This window comes from Perca flavescens, chromosome 19, assembly GCF_004354835.1.
Source record: "Perca flavescens isolate YP-PL-M2 chromosome 19, PFLA_1.0, whole genome shotgun sequence".
Taxonomy (NCBI): Eukaryota; Metazoa; Chordata; class Actinopteri; order Perciformes; family Percidae; genus Perca; species Perca flavescens.
Window position 1 is genome coordinate 7,385,377 of NC_041349.1, and position 6,624 is coordinate 7,392,000.

The window sequence follows — 6,624 nt, forward strand, 5'->3', positions numbered from 1 at the left end:
AACACACATTTTGTAGAACGTTAAACACCAAACAGCCAATGATTAACTGCTGAATTCCTCTGCTGACGACCTAGGGACCTTTTTATCTGACTTCATCTCCTTGGCATTTCTCCGTTACTAGGCAGTGGATCAACAGGAAGCCGCACGGCAAACATCGTGGCAAAGGTCAGGTGTCGGAGTCGAACCCTGTGGCATCGAGGCCGTGGTGTTACGTGCTGCCGAGCGACCCCCCCACCACCACCACCACCACCACCACCGGTTGCCTGTGAAACACGTGAAGAGCAAAGTGTACGCGTCATTCGTCTTTTTGAGTTCTTCTTTCTGTCTGCTTTCAACTGCGTGGCAACAATCCTCGGAATAACCTTTTGTTGAGTAAACCCACCTGTGATTGGCTGCGGAGATAAGGAAAATGTCACCGTGTGATAGACAGATACAAGGTGTGTGTGTGTGTGTGTCTGTGTGTGTCTCTTTTGTGTCTCTCTTTGTGTGTGTGTGTGTGTCTGTGTGTGTGTGTGTTCGTTTGTGCTTCTGTGTATGTGTGTGTGTGTGTCTTTAAGTGGATGTGTGTGTGTGTGGGTTTGTTCGTTTGTGCTTCTGTGTATGTCTTTGTGTGTGTGTGTCTGTGTGTGTGTGTGTGTGTGTGTGTGTGGGGGGTTGTGTGTCTCTGTGAGTGTTTGTTCGTTCATGCGCCTGTGTGTGTGTGTGTGTCTCTGTGTGTGTGTTCTTTCGTGTGTCTGTGTGTGTCTTGTGTGTGTGTGTGTGTGTGTGTGTGTGTGTGGGGGGTTGTGTGTCTCTGTGTGTGTTCGTTCGTGCGCCCGTGTGTTCGTCTGTGTGTGTCTCTGTGTGTGTTTGTTCGTTCGTGCGCCCGTGTGTTCGTCTGTGTGTGTCTCTGTGTGTGTTTGTTCGTTCGTGCGCCTGTGTGTGTTCGTCTGTGTGTGTCTCTGTGTGTGTGTGTTCGTCTGTGTGTGTGTGTTGTGTTTTTCTATAGATCTGCATCTTTTGTTTGCTCAGGAGAAAGCAGCTGACATCCACTTTTACTCCACTTTTGTATCTGTAGCCATGTCTCCATTCACATACCGTACCTCAAAAGCTGATTGGAACCTGCCAAAATCGATCAAACTGAGCCTTAATTGTGCAAAAATTGTTTTCGTGCCTGCTTGTGGTGACTTTTTTTTGTGGGGAAAAAAAAAGAGTTGATGCTAAATGAAATATGGAGACACCCTTGCTGGATAAGTTTTGACGTATATTGTGAACATTTGACAGATTGACATCATGTCATCTCTTTCCGGTGGACCACCTTTAGACCTTTTAAAAGGTCAATTCTGGTCGATTTCAAGACGTAGCTATTGTTTGTTGTCATGTAGTAGTGCTGTCGGTACACCGAGTTATGCTACTGCTAGCTTTCGCAGCCAAGGCGGCTGAAAAGGAGCAGGTTTTTTAAACGTGCTTTTGGCCTCTTAAAGTGCCCATTTTATGAAAAAAATCATAATCATTTCTGGGATTTCGAGTGTTATTTTGTGTCTCTGGTGCTTCCACATGCATACAAACTTTGAAAAAGTTTTGAGTGAGATAGGAATGTGTCCTGCCTTCAGTCTCCGGGTGAGCTGTTCAAAATCTGCACATCTTTCTACATCACTAGCCGAAACGAGCTGGCTAACCGCAACCGTTAGCATGCTAGCGCTAGCATGCTACCTCGTTCTCAATGGCAAAGCACTGCTACAACACACACAAGTTCATCATAATCTACAAAAGAACTACTTCCATGTGCGCCCTCGTTTAGAAGAAGTCTCCCAGCTGATCCTGCCTTGTAACTGACCGAGGTTGGAGAAACAGCCTTTCTTTTACTGTCTATGGAGCTAGCTGACATGATCTACAATCTGAGCTACTGAGCATGTGCGAGTGCAATCAAAGATAGTACAGAAGAAGAGATGTCTCACTCTCTAGCTAAAACAGAGACCTGAACACAGGGTGAAAAGAGGAGCTACAGCAGAGAGAGAGAGAGAGAGAGCTGTGCAGTATCACAAAAATATGGTGTTTTTTGAAAATTAAACCATGTAAACCTATTCTGGTACAACCTTAAAATACAATTATGAACCTGAAAATGAGCATAATATGAGCACTTCAACATGTTCAAAATGTCATTACAAGTGCCTACCCATGTGAACTGATTCCTACCGAGTGAACACAGTGAATATGGCTGCAGTAGATGTGAAAGAAATGCTTGAAAGTTGTGCTAATTCACACCTCTGTTTAGTTCCGGCGGTGAGACGGCTGTAAGACGAGTGCTTAGGGACAGTCTACAAACTACAACCCCGAAAAAGAGATGCAACTAAAATATTTATTAATTTAATGATTAAATAAAGGTAGTGTCTCCAAACTTAACTCAATTATAACTTGTCTCCTGCTGGTTGTACAGCACTTAATTAAAAAAAATAAAAGCATATGCCTATTTCTTTAAGATTACTATTGCTTTTTTTGTGGACATTTTTAGGCCTTTATTAGAGAGAGAGAGAGAGAGAATTACATGCAGCAAAGGAGTAATCCTCTATATATACAGTACAGGCCAAAAGTTTGGATACACCTTCTCATTCAATGCGTTTCCTTTTTATTTTCATGACTATTTACATTGTAGATTCTCACTGAAGGCATCAAAACTATGAATGAACACAAATGGAATTATGTACTTAACAAAAAAGTGTGAAATAACTGAAAACATGTCTTATATTTTAGATTCTTCAAAGTAGCCACCCTTTGCTCATGCAAGATACTCTCTCATGTCAGGTCAAAGGTCACATTAATGATGCTGGTGGACTTTGTTTAGGTTAGTGTCGGCCATAATGCCTCTCGCCTCGCCGCTCTGTGATGGATGGACACCACCAATTAGCATCTTCTATGTGTGTGTGTCTTTGTGTGTCTCTCTGTCTGTGTGTGTGTGTGTGTGTGTGTGTGTGTGTGTGTGAGAGAGAAAGAGAGAGAGAGAGATTGAACCTCATGCAAGATACTCTCTCTCATGTCAGGTCAAAGGTCACATTAATGATGCTGATGGTCTTTGTTTAGGTCGGCCATAATGCCTCTCGCCTCGCCTCTCTGTGATGGACGGAAACCACCAATTAGCATCTTCGGTTTCAGGTGTGTGTGTGTGTGTGTGTCTATGTGTGGGTGTGTATGTCTGTCTGTCTGTGTGTCTATGTCTCTGTCTATGCGTGTGTGTCTATATGTGTGTGTGTTTGTGTGTGTGTCTCTGTCTATGTGTGTGTGTGTGTCTATATGTGTGTGTGTTTGTGTGTCTATATGGGTGTGTGTGTGTGAGAGAGAGATTGAACGCCTCGTTTTCACTTCATAATACGTTTTGTGTGCATGTGTTAATCTGCTGTGTGGTTAGAGTCAAAAATGTTCATGAGTTTATCGTGTGTGTGTGTGTGTGTGTGTTTCAGGATGTAAATCAACCGAAGGTCATCTCAAACCCAACGGCAATTAGCGAGATCGTCGCCGGGGACGACGCTGTGCTGCCGTGGCGACCGCGTGTGCGTTTGTGTGAGACGTGGGCAGATTGTACAACACAAACGCACATTCATTTCCATCGGTGAGTCCTTTTTTATGGAAAAAAAAAGTCAAACTTGTGTGATGTCAGCTTGTTAAATGTGAATATTTTCTAGTGTCTTCTCTCCTCTGACAGTAAACTGAATATCTTTGAGTTGTGGACAAAACATGACATTTTGAGGATGTCATCTTGGGCTTTTTGGGAAAACACTGATCCATATTTTTCACCGTTTTCTGACAAGGAACTCCTCCATTAATCCAGAAAGTAATCCACACTTTAATCAACATTGAAAATAACCGTTAGTTGCGCCCATATTTGAAATGATTGCTGTGGTAAAAAGACTCTAATGCACCCGTGTGTGTGTGTGTGTGTGTGTGTGTGTGTGTGTGTGTGTGTGTGTGTGTGTGTGTGTGTGTGTGTGTGTGTGTGTGTGTGTGTGTGTGTGTGTGTGTGTGTGTGTGTGTGTGTGTGTGTGTTCAAATATATGTCTCCCAGTGCGGTGGACGAAATAGTAAGAACACCTGACGAAGTGATGAAATCCAGAGCAACGGCCCTGCAGTAAATCTAAAAAAAAAAAAAAAAAAAAAAACTGCATGTGTGAGGTTTACTGTTTGATCTATTTAGTTCCTTTAACGGGATCATTTCGGCTGACTGGATGGAAATATACGGTAACTGCTTGTTTGATTACAAGAAAAAAACTCCACAGGACATTTGCAAATGAAATGATCCAATTTCAGGCCTGGCACACACACTCATACACAGATACACGTTGCTTAAATGTTGCTTTTTCTGTGTTTGGTATTTCGTCCAAACAGACTGCGTTTCAGGTCACAGAAAATGTACCTTTTTTTGGAGACATTAAATGTGATTTAGCTGAAGTTTTTATCCAAAGCGACTTCCAATTAAGAGCTTTCAAACTTGAAGATACAAACTTTGGAACCTCAGCCTCGAATGCTGTCGCTTTGTTACGTACCTCAGCCTCAAATACCAAACTTGAAGTTATAAACTCTGGACAGCAAGAACCAAGTGCAAGCACATTAGCTTCAAATAAGCCAAACTACAAAGAGCCACATTTTCTTTTCTTTTTCTTCCAAGGTGCAGTCGGAAGGGATGTACATTTTGCCTGCATCGGAAAATGTGTTTGTAACTCTGACAGTGGTTAAGACTGGAAAATGGGACTGCAATGGCAGACACGGCATGGGTCATGTTGGTTTGTCGTGCTCTCTGCATCAGTTGGGATTTTTGTGTTATCATTTAGACACAGATCTTTTTTAATCCTCCTGTTGTCCTCGGGGTCATATTTTACCCGTTTACAAAAACTTTCTATATCAGCACTGTGACAAACAAACTTTGAAAAAAGTGACAAATGTTGGAAAAAGCTAAAAAAAACACAGAAAACAAATCAAGAAAAACATTTATTTTTTTTAACACTGAAAAAAGTGACCCAAAAAATTGGAAAAAGTGACAAAAAAACCCCCCATCAAAAACATCATCAAAGGTGACAATACTAAATCTGAAAAAGCGACAAAAAACGTGTAAAAGAAATTGACAGTAACATAATTTAAAAAAGGCCCAAAAAGTGACAAAAAAATTTGAATTAAATCGACAAAAAGTGTAGAAAAAGAACAACTAAATGTTGAAATTTCGACCCAGAAAAACAAAAAGTTGCACGGTCGACGGGAAGACAACACAAGGGTTAAACAAGGCTTTTGTGGATGTTTTATTTAAATTTTTTTTCGAGAATGAAAGAGGGAAAAACCCGAGCCTGGTTATCGCTGAGATGGTCAATAATACACCATGTCAGCGTGCTTTCCTACCTGCTCGGCTGCAAAACTTCTCCGTCTTTTGTTGGGATGAAACCAGGGCTGGACTGGCCATCTGGCATACCGGGCATTTTCCCGGTGGGCCGAATCGCCGATATAAATAGGCCTTTTTTAAGTTTTGGGCCGGGCAGGCCCATAAAGAATCCACAGCGGCCCATTGGTTAATTTTCTTTATTGGCACTGGCCTTACCCAATCAAATCTCTAGCTTCTCTTGTATTGGTGCTCTTTTCCAGGGCATATACTACTCTCAGCTTTATTGTAGCTTTTGAGAAGGGTTATGGTATTTAGCAGACCCTTTTGTCCAAAGCGACAAAATATGAATCATACAATAGTTAAAATTAAATTTAACGTTGCTAAGCCAATATTAAGCAAAATAGTAATAATAACAATAATGACAATACAATATCAACTATCAATAATAAAAATATATATAAAAATACCATAAATATACAAATCATAATTCTAAGAATGAATTAATTATTTAAGTGTAATATCAACAGATAAGTCTTGAGATCCCTCTTGAAGGATCCAAAACGATCACATGAACGCTGAACAATAGGCAACTCATATCAGAGAATGCATATTTTAAGAGGACTGTCTGCAGGGAATGTGTCTGACCAATCAAGGTGGGTGTGGGCCGCCCGGGCCAAAAATGCCCGGGCTGATTTTTTTGTCCCAGTCCAGCCCTGGATGAAACGTACGTGTGTGTGTGTGTGTGTGTGTGTGTGTGTGTGTGTGTGTGTGTGTGTGTGTGTGTGTGTGTGTGTGTGTGTGTGTGTGTGTGTGTGTGTGTGTGTGTGTGTGTGTGTGTGTGTGTGTGTGTGTGTGTGTGTGTGTGTGTGTGTGTGTGTGCGCTACTCTGTTGGCTTTGAGTCTGACTGATGGTTGAGATATTTCTGCTGCGAGACTGACAGCTGGTTCTGGAGATGTGTTTGATGTGTCAGTGCTCTCGTCATCACACAGACACCGTTTGAACATGAGCTGATGTACAGTAAAATCAAGCGTGTGAGCTTCAAGCTGACACGTTTATCATGTACCCCCCCACACACACACACACACACATCACAAAAATGACGGAAAAAGCTTAAAAACGTCAAAAAGCGCAGTAGAAAAGTGACAAAAATGACGAAAAAAAGTGACAAAAACGACGAAAAGAAATTATAAAAGTGACAAAAATGGCGGAAAAAGTTGCATAGTGGGCGGTCAATAGGTCTTAGATTTGACTTAGTGAAACCTGCAGTTTTTGTAGCCTTCCAAAG